This window comes from Canis lupus, chromosome 15, assembly GCF_003254725.2.
Source record: "Canis lupus dingo isolate Sandy chromosome 15, ASM325472v2, whole genome shotgun sequence".
Taxonomy (NCBI): domain Eukaryota; kingdom Metazoa; phylum Chordata; class Mammalia; order Carnivora; family Canidae; genus Canis; species Canis lupus.
This window is the reverse complement of record NC_064257.1, coordinates 44,245,919-44,259,770: the sequence shown is the minus strand read 5'-3', so window position 1 is coordinate 44,259,770 and position 13,852 is coordinate 44,245,919. Positions and strand designations below refer to the sequence as shown.

General features: G+C 34.9%; 1 long non-coding RNA gene across 1 annotated transcript; it reads right to left on the bottom strand.

Annotated features, from left to right (window-relative positions):
* Positions 1-2,460: 2,460 nt before the first annotated feature.
* Positions 2,461-11,930, bottom strand: LOC112654372 (uncharacterized). The gene is made up of 2 exons (XR_003132957.2): positions 11,808-11,930; positions 2,461-2,676 (listed from the first exon to the last, which is right to left on the bottom strand). It is a non-coding gene; the product is annotated as an uncharacterized LOC112654372 (long non-coding RNA).
* Positions 11,931-13,852: the final 1,922 nt, after the last annotated feature.

The window sequence follows — 13,852 nt, the reverse complement described above, 5'->3', positions numbered from 1 at the left end:
TATAACATTTAAAATAGCATTATAAATACCTGGGAATAAATTTAATGAAGGACATGCAAGAACTGTACTACTCTAAAATATTGCTGAAATGAAAGACCTAAATAAATGGATATGTGAGTGTGGATGGATTTCTGTCTCTTTCCTCCTATTCATGCACACAGAGCATACACCAAGAAAGACCACATTCTGGGCTATAAAACAGGCTCAATTAATTTGTAAGGATTGAAATCATGCAAAATATGTTTTCTGACCACAATAAAATTAAAATAGATGTCAATAATAAGTTTCTGGAAAATCTCCAAATCTCAGTAATCAAAGGCATAGATTTTCTGAACTGCTGGCCACAGGAATTCCAGCTGACACTGAAGACATGTTTCTTCTCTCCACAGCCAGTTGAATCATACAGGAATTGATTGTGGACATATTAGCACCACATTCTAACCAACTGCACTAACCTGGCACTCCCCTGAGCGTGGGGTATGCTGTGAGCAACTGTAGACGGCTGTTATATACTTGAATATTGCACTGGAACAGAGTTATAGCATATTTAAAAGTCATGAGATCATTCCCATTTTTTGCTTTCTTTCCCTCACAGCCTGAAAAAACTGATGAAAAATCTGGGAACAAGACTGTGGGTGTAGTTGACAAAACAGAAAATCTGTTCCTGGACAGCTTTTGATGAATTTAATAAGTGAAAAGATAATGAACCTAGACTACATTTGCATAATGGCATAACAAAAATTCATTGAATGATGCTAACTCTCTGGGGAAACTACACTTTGGAAACTGAATATAAGATTCTGATCCTGGCAAGACTATCCATTCTGTCTAATGATGTACATGGCTTTCAAGGGGAGGGAGGGATACCCCACATGCTTTATTCTCACTGATCTTAAATATCTTTTCATCCTATTTTTCTGGAAATAGTTACAATTCATTTTCTAACAGAAAAAGTTCCAGCATCCAGATTCATCCTAAATGTATCTCTTTCAGGAATTTATAAAAGTATACATTTCTCTTTAGTAGACCTTCAGAGGATTTGGGGCTATAAATCATGTTTAATATTAAAAGGTTTTTTCCATCCTTTGAAAGAATTTTAGGTTACCTCCCGCCCCATAATTATTGATTTTTTCTGTCAATTATGGTTAATTTAACCAGATAATTTTCAAATTTCACTTTGTAAGAATAGTTTAGAAGATCTTTCTTACCAGAAGTTTCCTTCCTTTTTTTCTAAAAATATATCTTTATTTAACTGTTCTTTCAATATCTACCTTTTGCAGTTTTTAACTTCATGCTACTTCTGATCATTCTGAAATAATTATACCATTTTGGTAATTTGTTATACTATTTTGGCATACATTTCTAAAATCTCATGGGAAGTTTTCTTTTCTAATACTCTTTCTATTCTAGGATTGAACACAAAAAAACAAATGTGATGGTTTGTTAATAGCTAATCATAACTGATATTTTTTTTCATAACTGATATTATTGAGCCTTTTTATGGCCATTATGCTGTTATCATAATACTAATTGTTCCTCCCAACATTCCTATGAGATAGATACCACTGGTGTCCACATACTTATCAGGAAACGGAGACTCAAGGAGATTAACCAAAGTGCCCAAGATCGTATCATAATGAGTAAGAAACCCAGGGCTTGAGTTCTTATAATTGACTACAGTCTCCACATAATTAATCATTGGTGTTTACTAGGTCTAATTTTGATGTGCATTAACTAAAGTCATAGGATTGTTTCAGATCCCCCAACTATTATGACTCTCCAATTTCAGTGCTCTCTCTATAAAATGTGCTGTAATGGTACCCTGTCTTCCTCTATGTGGCAGGTTTTCTAATGTTATACACAATTCCACCACATGATGGTGCCAATGAAGTGAGAAGCCTTGTGCTGCCGGTAATTGACAGAGGCTCAGACCTAAATACAAATGTCAACAGAAAATAATTAAAGGTGTTAAAAAATAAGATTTAAAAAAAAATCGGCCACAAAGAATTACAGTCTAGAATATCTCTTTAAAACATAAGGAATGAAAAGATCATAACTATAAAAAGGCTAAGAGTAACTGACTCATAAAAGTTAAAAATAAAGATAAAAGATGAGCCTTTGTATTCATAAAGAAGTATGTGGGACAGATGTCAGAGACTTCCCACAGGAAGGAAAACACCAAAGGAAATGAATTAAATGAGAGCAGGTGACTTACAAAAGAAAAAAGAAAAGAAAAGAAAAAAAGAGACCAGCTGTATAGTGATGCAGCTCCAGGGTCAAATGGATAAGTGTTCCAGTAAGATTCCACAGTAAGTGCAAATGCGGTAGCAAAAGCCAGTGAGTAAGGATTTTAGAGAACCTTTTAATAGACATCACTATTTCTTTCTCTAGCCAAGATAAGTATTACTATTTTTTTCTCTGCAATATCAAAGATACAACTTACTGTGGAAGGAAGAAGCATTATTTTTCAGAAATTTATTGAAGCAAATCTGTATACATCCTGTTAATTACAGCTATTCCAGTGATGCTATATGTGATCTCTGGACAATCAGCATCACTTGAAGTTGTTATAAGTGCAAATTCTTCGGCTGCATCCCAGACTGAATCTGAAACTCTGGGCACGGGGCTCTCCCAGTGCTTCTGATGCACCCAAAAGATTGAAGTCCAGCTGTATCACTTAAGAAAAACAAAGAAAAGAAGAAATCCATCAAAGTATTATTCATACAGAGATATTGAAAATTATAACATTAAAAGAATATTAAGTAAATAATGAAATGTTATCAGGGCATTTAAGCAATTCTGATAGTTTTTAATAATGAAAAATAAATATAATAGTGGAAAATTCAGTATACAAATAGTGGAAAATTCAAAATACAAAATTGATCTCAATTATGTAAAAATAGTTCTGGAAAAAATAGAAGGAAACAAGCAAGACCAGTTAACAAGGGTTGCCTTGGAGTGATAGGATTATATGCATCTTTCTTTCTGCTTCTTTATACTACAGATGCTGTTTTCAAAATTTCTATGAGAAGCCATTTTACAAAAAAACCCAATCCTATCAATATAATGATTTAAACAACTTTAAAAAACCTTAGACTTTCCAAAGTCAAAATACTATTTACAGATTATATTCTTGCCCATTTGTTTCTCTATATATGGTTAATTAGGGAAAAGTTGACATAGCGACAGCCTAAAGCATAAAGAAGAAATGTACTTATGTTGCTTACTGGAGAGACAACACACAGAAAGATCATAGAGTTGATGTATTCAGTGTTGAAAGTGGTACAGGAAGTAAAAATTTGAGAGAGAAAATAATCCTTTTACATACACTAACCAAGAGCTTTACTCTTTTAAGTATCATTACTTAAAGTATTAAGCATTCTAAAGTAATGTAAAGGAAAATGTCTTCAAATTTAAGAGAACAGGTTTAAACATCTTACTCCCAAAAAGCTGCTTATTTTGTCCCTATGTCATCTGAATTAATGGCCTGACAAATCAAGTAGGGGGAAAAAAATCCCTCATATGACTATAATTTTAAAGATTAATATCTATGTGTATAAATATCTTGAATGCTAGACCCTACATATGATTCTTTTTTTTGACAAGCACTTGTAAAATATATGTTGAAATTGATAAATATATTAGGCCACAAAAACTCAGTAAATTTCATTTATTTATTTATATTTTTTTAGTAAATTTTTTTTTAAATCTGAAACTAAACAGGCCACACTCTCTAAAAAATAATAAAATACAATCAAAATCAATAATAAATGATCAAACAAGAGGGGGAAGAAAGGAATTGTTTGAAAATGGAGGAGGTAAATGATTCCAAATAAGTCTTAGGGCAAAAAGGAAATCAAAACTACAAACCTTCAGAAAAGGAGCATGTGAACAATAGAACTAATGGGATGCATCCAAAGTTGAAGTCAAAATGACATTTATTAATTAAATATTCTCATTACTCATTACTTAAAAAAGAAAACTTGAGGTACTCAACTCAATAAGTTAGGAAGAATTTTTTAAAAAAATAATAAGAAAGCAAATAAAAATAAAAACAGAAATTAAATAACTATGAAATAAGAACTATTAGACATATAAGTGGACCAAGTTGTTTCGTTGGAGGAAAAGTACTATAAAAATGTCCTGGGAATTTCTTATTAAACCCCCCCCCCCCCCCCCACACACACACTAATACATTAAGAATGAGGAAGGGGATAGAAACACAAGTTGAACATACTTTTTTAAATTATAAAATAAGACCTACCTTTCTAATCATATGGCAGGCTACACTATACAGGCCAACCCTCCCAGCTGGAAGGAAGGACAACTTAAAATAGTGAGTTACACAAAAAGTAAGTTCTTAAAAGCAACACAGATCTGATGAGACTGTAAGGAATTTCTGGGCCAAAATCAAAATAGAGAAGGACCCCTCAGATGTTAGCAGAGCACTTCAGTTGCTTTCCCCTTAAGAGCATTTGCTAAATTAAGCAAACTTCCACTTTATTTATTTATTTTAAATGTTTTATTTATTTAGCCATGAGAGACACACAGAGAGAGAGAGAGAGGCAGAGACAGAAGCAGGCTCCCTACTGGGAGCCCGATGTGAGACTTGATCTGGTAACCCCTGGATCATGCCCTGAGCCAAAGGCAGGGCCCAAAAGCTGAGCCACTCAGGCATCCCAAAAACTTTCACTTTAGTGACCTTGTAGAGTGTGGACAACAGAAATCAAAGCCCAGGTGAAGATCTAAAAGGAAACCCTTTAAAGTCAAGATACCCAAGGATATTCCCTCAATCTAAGGACGAATCAAAAGTTAACCTACCCCAGTTGTGCAGGAAGGTTGCCTGAGCTCTAAGCAGAGCAGGGATGGGAAATAAAAACCATCCCTGAGATGTTTTAACCAGATAAATGCTTCAGGAGCTTGCAAATCATAGTATATCACCAAGATGGTTCCAAAACCTTTAAGCTGTTTTTCAATTGATAGTGTTCTGTACCAGGCAGAGACAAAGATATCAGCATTCTAGGCCTGTAGGAATCCTTAAAAATAATTTTCCAAGGGAAAACAAAAAGCAGGTCACAGTCAAAAGTAACCAAGTGCCACAGGGAAATCACCAAGAAGAAAAACCAGAAGAAACAACAAACTGCAGAAACAAAAAACATATATTGAATTTAGCTATTCAAATTTTTCAGGGACAGATAATACAATTACTATGCTTACTTACTATGTTTTAAAAAATAAAAAACAAGCTTAAAATATTTTTGGAGAACAGGAAACTATAAAATATAAGCTAGCATGTTTGCAAGAGAACAAAACAGAACTTGTAAAAATAAAAAATAATTAAAATAAAAAACTCAATGGAGATTTAACAACATAAAGAAATAGTTGAAAAAAGAGTTAATGCATTTGAAGATAGGTAAGAAGAAATCATTCCTAATGCAGAGATACAAAGAGGTGTTAAGTATGAACAAGAGTTTATGTAACATGGAGCTTAGAGTAGTAAAGTCTACTACACATCTAATAATAGTTCCAATTAAAGAGGAAAGAAAAAGAGATGAGGCATAGATAATGGCTGAGAATTTTCCAGAAGTACCCAAAACACTAAAAATAAACCTCCACCTGGAAACACAGTGTAACTGTAGAAAGCAAAACTTAAGATTTTAAAGGAAGCTAGAAGGAAAAAAAAAAAAGGACATTATATTCAAAAGATTTTCAGTTAGATTGACAGCAAATGATGAAAGCCAGTAGATAGTGAAATATCTTTAATATGTTGAAAGAAAGTCACTGCTAATCTAAAATCATACATCCAGTAAACATTTTTAAACAAAAAATATAGGTTACCACCAGTGCAAAAATCCCAAAAAAGAAATTACAAGATACAACTTTGACTGAAGGAAAATGATCTGAAAGGAAGAGTCTGATAGGCAAAAGGAAATAAAGGGCAGAGGAAAGGCCAAATGGTATGAGTAAATGTGAACAAGTATTGCACGTTTCAAACAAAAAATAATAGTGTTTAGTGGAATGAAAAATTACTTAGACTTAAAATCTATTAAAATAATGAAATGTTATTTGGGCACAAAAAGTAAATGGATTTAAAAGTGTTGTAGGTCCTGGTAGATAAATATATTAACTTTAGGTTCCAATAAAATTAAGTATTCATATTGTAATTTCTATGTAAACACTAAAAGGAATGGGGGAAACTGAAGTGATAAAAATGACTCAATCAACCCAAAGGAAGACCTAAATGTAGAGAAAAAGGAAACAGAAGAAATAAATGCAAAGCACAAAATAAAATGGTAATTTATGGGTCACCTGGGTGGCTCAGTGGTTGAGCATCTACTTTTGGCTCAGGTCGTGATCCTGGGGTCCTGGGATCGAGTCCCACATCAGGCTCCCTGTGGGAAGCCTGCTTCTCCCTCTGCCTGTGTCTCTGCCTCTCTCCTCGTGTCTCTCATGAATAAACAAATACAATCTTTTTTAAAAAATGGTAGTTTATAATGATCTATACAGATATACCCCTTATCTAGTAGCAATTACATTTAATGTAAATGGATTAAATACTTAAAAGACAGATTGTGTGACTGGATTTTTAAAGATCAATACTTTTTACAAGGGGCACATCTAAAACATAAGAATACGAAAGTGCTGAAAGTAGGAAAATTGGCAAAATTCGAATAAGTTGTATAATTAGTTTTTACTATTATATAAATATTAATTTCCTGGTTTTGATAATAGTACTATGATTATTTACAATGCTATAATTAGGGAAATTTTAGTGAATGGTATATGGGAACTCTCTTTATCATTTTTGCAACTTTTTTTTTTTTTTTTTTTTTTTGAGGATGGGGACAAGATCGGAGAGGGGCCAAGGTTGAGAGGGAGAGAATCTTAATAGGTTCCACACCCAGGGAGGAACCTGACTCAGGGCTCAATCTCATGAAATTGAGATCATGACCTAGGCTGAAATCAAGAGTCAAACACTTAAGTGACTGAGCCACCCAGCTGCCCCATTTTTGCAACTTTTCTAACAGTTTACAATTATTTCAAAATAAAGTTGTACATATGCAAGTCTTATGATGCAGTCATGCCACTCCCAGGTATATACCATAAAGAAGTGTTGGCAGTCATGTCCCGGGAGAAATATGTAAGAATGTTCAGGGGCGCCTAAGTGGCCCAGTTGATTAAGTGTCTGACTCTTGATTTCTTCTCAGGTCATGATTTCAGGCTCAGGAGTTCAAGCCCTATGTCGACCTCTGCTACTCGGCATGGTGTCTGGTTGAGATTCTCTCTCTCTCTCCCTCTGCCCCTCCTGTTTGTGCTCTCTCTCATAAATAAATAAATAAATAAATATTCAAAAAGAATGTTCACAGAAGCATTATGCCCTAATATAGAAAGAAATGAATATGAATGTCCATTAACAGTAGGATAAAAAGTGATATTTTCAAACAAATAAACTGCTACATGGATGAATACTAGGGAGTCACAACAACAAAATATTCAGGGAAAGAATTTAGACACAGAATTTTTATGCTATATGATTCCATTTAAAGTTCAAAAATAAGCAAATTACAATGTTTATGGATACATACCTGGGTGAGGAAACCAAGGGGAAAAAATAGAAAAGTGATTATTTTTCAAGTCACTATCATGGTTACCTGAAGTTGGAGGCGCTTGTGTTTGGGGAGAGGAATGAGGGAGCTAAGCTAAGGTATGGGAAGCTCGGTACCTCTGCCCCGCACTCCGTGTATCTCCTCATCAGGCTGCTCGTTCGTACCCTGTATTGTATCTGTAATGGACTGGCAGGCTGAGTGCTTCCCCGGGTTCTGCCAGCCGCTCTAGCAAATTAAAAGGACCGAAGGAGGAGGTGGCCAGAACCTCCAGTCTGTAGCCAGTGGGTCACAAGCATGTTACCAGCCTGGGACTCACTGGCCACTGGCATCTGGACTGGGGCACAGGATAGTCTCACAGAACTAGACCCTTAACCTGTGGCATCTGATGCTGCCTCCAGGTAGACAGTGTCAGACTTGTTTTGTGTGGTGTTCCCCGCAATCCACACTGGAACTGGGTCTGGGGAACCCAAAAAGAATTGACTTCATTAGAAGCAGGAGGACACAACTCTGAAAGTATAGAGAGGAGATGAATTGATTCAGGACCCCAGGACAGGAGAACATCTGATGCGTTTACCCAGTTTTGCTGTTGTCATCTGACTCAGAGAAGTCTTTTCTAAAGAAACTCTAATAGTGGATAAACAGCTTTGTTCCAAAGAAGTTTTAAGCAAAGAAAAATTAGGGTTGCCAGATTTAGTAAATAAAAATACTGTGTCTAATGCAATATTCCAAATACTAAAAATGTTTTTATTGTTTATCTGAAATTCAAACTTGTCTAAGCATCCTCTATTTTATCTGGCAATCTAACCTAAACCTAAATGCATTTCAGACTTCTAGAAGTTTAATGGTTAAATTACCACAATTATCTTAGAGCAGTGGTTCTTAACTTTAATGACAGATTACAATCAACTAGGGAGCTAGGATCTCAGGGGTGGGAATGGGGCATCAGTATTTTCACAATCAACCCCCACCCCCCACCCCTCTCCCAAGCAGGGAATCCTAATGTGCAAGGTATAGAAAAACTGGATCAATGTTTTCAAATGTTTGAGTATTCTCCAGTTTATACAAAATGCCATAAAATGAAAAATCAAACTTCCACAATAGTTACCATAATCTAATTTAATGTCTTTAAATACATTGTCCTAACTTGACAGTAGTATGTGCAATTTAGCTGACATTACCCCATCACTTTACAGGCAGCCTGTTTTTTTACTACATTTCTCTGGAAACATTCAAGCTTCCTTTCCTCTCTTTCAGGAGAAAAATTGCTAAAGGTGATGGTATAAAAACAAGCAAGGGCTCTTTCTTAAACTGAAATGAAAAGCAATTCAATGTATTTTTTAAATTGTATTTGGTGATGGACTTTTATTTCAAAGTAGAAGGAAATAAATTTTTAAAAAACAGATTATATTAAAGTATGAGAATTGCCTTGAAGCATAATTCAATATTTATCAAATTGTTTGTGTATTTCTGCTGAACTTGGAAAGAGTAGCTTTGGTCTCAGAAGACTAATATTAAACTGTCTATATCTTTAGTTCCCTTTACACCAGATTCAATGTGCTTATTTTGTTTCTTTTCAATTTCACAAAAAAGGGAGACAAGACCAAACTGCTGAATGTTTTTTTTTAATCTCATACACTATTTCAACTTGTTAGAATAAATAAGAAATGTCTGTTTATTTAATTAAAAGACTTCCTTTGGCTGTTAGCCCGTCTTCCTACTGATAGTGAAGGTAACTCTACTTAAAAAAGGATCAAAAGTTGCAGGTACAATTTCCCCTACATTTTCTAGTCTGTTCTGACAGTTCTTAGTAGTATCAGCCAATTTCTAAAATGGTTTATTCTGAGACTTGAAATAACCATTTCCTACCTCACATTTTAAATCATTATTTCTTCCCTAGGGATTATTGATGGAGTGCCTCCAAAATATCTCATGATTTTTGATTAATGAAAATTCCTGATTGGAAAGAGAAGTTACCCTAAAGCCAGGAGTCTCATAGGAAAAGCCTGCTGGTCACCCCAACATGGGTAGCGGGGTACACCACCTGTGGTCGACTGCTCCACTTCACCCAAGGCCAAACTTCAGCCTGGCAGACTCACATGTGATTTATGATCTCTCAGGTAAAGACTCATTGTAAGCACACTCATGAACACTAATGTGTGTGACCAGAATTCCAATTTATTGATTGGTCATAAAAATATAACATTTAGTTGTCAATAATTTTACAGGCCAATTTCCACTTGAGGCCAAATTTCAATCACAAGAGGAGTCAGATGATCTTAGTACTAGCGTTATTGATCTATAATACCTAGTACACCAGTTTCGTTTTAGGGTTTTATCTCCTACACTGCTGATCACCAGTTTTGACTGATATATAGGGTTTTTTTTACACATATATCTAAATATTCCGTCAGATGACAGTAGAGTGTTGTTAGGTAAGAGTACTTTTCTTTATCCCCATGGAGATCTTGTGTTATTAGCGAAATGATGCTTCATAAGCTTTTCTAATGGCTCACTCCAGAGTTTAGTCATATTTTTCTCTTTTCATATTCTGAGTAGCATCTTGACCCTGAATAAAAGCTTCATGAAAAGCTCATTCACAAGTACACCTCCAGAGTCTAGAACAGTGCCCATAAGGCAGTTAAGCACTAATAATAATAGTAATAGAGCGAAGGAACAAGCTAGCCTGTATTTAGTTATTTCTACAATACACAAATGTTATCAGGAAAAAGAACATGTCCTAAGTACCCATGGATTATTCCTCTTTGAGGATCTCAAAGGAAATAGCTCACACAGCACTTGCCTTTGACCCATCAGTTTCAATTAGACCTTGCCGTTCTCACCCACCTACTTTATTATTCTCTCTCATCTTTTTTCGTTTTCCTTCAGCACTTACCACAGTTGGTAGCTTGCAATTTATTTGTGTTTATTTATGTAAAGTCTCAATCAGAAGCTCTGGAAGATAAAGACTGTATGTTTTATATATAGTCTCTATCTACAGTCTACCTTTATGCTTTATGTGCTTCATGATATTTAACAAATATCGTTGATCTATCTTGTAGTTGTAGGAAGAATAACAAATGACTTGGGGATTTTGGATATCAGGCTAGTTGGATGATGAGCTATTTCTGCAGGTAGCCATCCCAACACCTCAAAATCATACCCCATAGGAAAATGCTGCCCATAGGCAAACCACGGATCATTGGTGTTCCTGGCTATCTATAGAAGGACAGAGCAAGGAAACAATTTCATGTTCATTTTGTAAATTTGGAAGTTAAGAATAATTTATTATATTTTATAGAAATCTATTTGCATACTTAATAATTATTGTGTTCCTAAAAAGTTGCTCATCCCAGCTAATATTCCATTCATGGTGAACTTTGCCTTGACTATTGAATTTTATACATCTAAGTGTGCTATTTACATCTGCTAATTTTACATTTTGATTGCATGTCATGATAGCCAATTCACAGGAATAAATCAAGTGCTTAAAGGTAGCTAAGTGTAAAAGTAGTGTTGCAACGATAACATAAACATAATAGAACCCTATAAATGTAAGGTGAACACGAGCCCAATGCAAATATCAATGTGAAACTGTATGCTAGAACAAGTGAATCTTGATGAATATGTGAAAATTGGATTTTATCAGACCAGCAATCAATTTGCCTCTAGTTTCTATTGCATTGTCTGTTACAAAACTTTGTTAAAGAATGGCAAGAAGCCACAGAAGCTTTTGCATTGCTTTCAAAGTACCGTGACCTTTCTGATAAACCAATTGAGTTTTTCCTGAACAAGCACAAAATAATGCTTTCTAATATGAAATTGATAAATTTTGTCATTTAAAGGTGAAGAGACCCAAACAAAAGAAACATTATTCAAAATTGTACACCAAAACCCCAAAACCAAAGAAGCGAATCACACTGTTGCTAAAAAGTTTATAAATCCAATTGTAAGGCTAATGATAATAATTACCATGCCCAGGAAGAAATTTAAATTAGCTACTGGGAATTTCATAATCAAAGAGGGCCATTGTACATCATGTAATATTAATGGCATATAGCACAGAAGGGCAATGTCTATCATGAGTGCCTGCTAGCCGACATTTGGCTTACATTTGGAAAGAATCACAGATGTGCAGAATATCAATCAACACTTGGCAGAAATGTGCAGAAATGTAGAAAAGGGAGGTGCTCAGGGACTTACTGGTGAGTTTAGTGCTCCACTCTCGTGCCAGAGGAGATATTTCATGTAGTTGGCGATTTTTTGTGCCATGATGCAGGCTGGAAAGACACCCACAGCACCAGTAATGTTTTCAACAAGGAAGTGTTTGCCTATTTGGATAAATTGTCCCTTTACCTATTGCTTCATCTCACAACATAGTTGGCAAACATAGTTAATGTGTTCAAACCGTGGTCACTGAGTGTTTACCTTTTAAGCATGCTTTGTGAAGAAACTGGCAGTGAGTACAAGCCTTCCTTTCCACACAGAAGTAAACTGTTTATCAAGGTCAAAGTGTTTAGACAAGCTTTTGAAATCAGGGATGAGATAAAAGCATTTCTTCGTGACACTAGAAATGGCAATTTTAAAAAAAAAGTAGTTTCTTCAAGTGGCACATTTCAATGATATATTCTGTTTTTTAATAGCCTCAGGGTATCACGCTAGAGTGGGAGTTTTGTCATTTTAAATGTTGTCACTATAAGTATTTCTTAAGCCAAACTATGGTATAAATATTTTAATCAACAACTTGATCTTAAAACTTGATTTTTTCATTCATTGGGGAAATCCAAGACAGTATGGGACATCCTTATATGTCATGTTCTCCAAAAATAAGATAAATAAAAGAAAGCAATCCAAATACACTTTTCCCAAACTAGAAAAACACTTTTTAGAGACAAATAAAATCCAAGTGGAGTAGGATTCCATTTACCATCATCTCTGAGGTTGAAACAAAACATTCCAAGTATTAAGTATGGTATGTTCTTTTATTCTAGTGCCTGACTTATTGCCAAGAGAGAAATCAGAACAACTTTCTGGGTGTATGTTTGAGCCATATATTTAGGATTATCAGATGAAGATCCTGAACAATTTTGCCAATTCTGATAACCAATAATTATGGTTAGAACTTCTATTTCAGTAGAAATAGAGTAAGAAAAGACACTGACTCAAGCCTTCCATCTTTTAGAGAACTACAAAAGCCTTGGTAAAAGATTACAAACAGTATCATCTTTTTTCACTGATATAAGATACTTACTACTAATTGAACACTTTTGTTTTAAATGAACCTTGGCAACATACTAAGTGAAATAAAGCCAGATGCAAAAGGACAAATATTGTATGGTTCCACTTATATGAAGTACCTAGAATAATCAAATTCATAGAGACAGAAAATAAAATAGAAGTTATCAGGGACTTGGGAGGCAAAGACGGGCAATGGGAAGTTGGTGAGTACAGAGTTTCTGTTTGGAGTGATCAAAAAGTTCTAGAAATGGATAGTGCTGATGGTTGCATAACAGTGCAAATGTTCTTAATGCCACTGAATTAATTAAACACTTAAAAGTGATCAAAATGATAAATAATACTGTATTTCACCAAAGTAAAAAACTGTTTTATTGCTATTTTAAAATTATAATGAAAACATATTTCAATATTCTCCAAATTGTTAGTCTTATGTGTGCCAACATCCAGCAAGGGATCTGTGCATGCTGAAAGCCAGCTCTGGAAATTTGTCTTATTAGGGACATTCAAAGCATCATTTCTACAGGATGGAGGATGTGAGAACCCACTGGAAATGACCAAGAAGAGGCCTTATGGAGTTAAGGCCAGCAAGTAAAGTTGGAGGTTCTGTGGTTTGTTGCAGGAGAATACACTCTCTTCTTATTGGGGAGATAAAGAGAAATTTAGCATTTGGGTTTCTTCCCACTGAGGACAACTCTGTCCACTGTCAGGCAACAAAACACATTCGTTGCTGTTTGTTTGATAGTTCTGTATTTATTTTGCATTTTAACTCATTAGGCATGTTAAACTGAAAACCTTTGGTTGTGGAGTTTCTTCTTAGGCAAAGTAATCAAAATAAGAGGCCTTTGGGACTTCAAACGAAGAAGCAGTTCTCTTTGAGCTTTGAGCTTTACTAAAGGACAGTATTTCCTGAAGGGGGTCATGGAATATTCATAAGTGTTCCATGAAAAGAGTATTTGTGGTAAGTAAGCAATTGCTGCCATAGGTTTCTTCACTGCAGAACTTCTTATTGC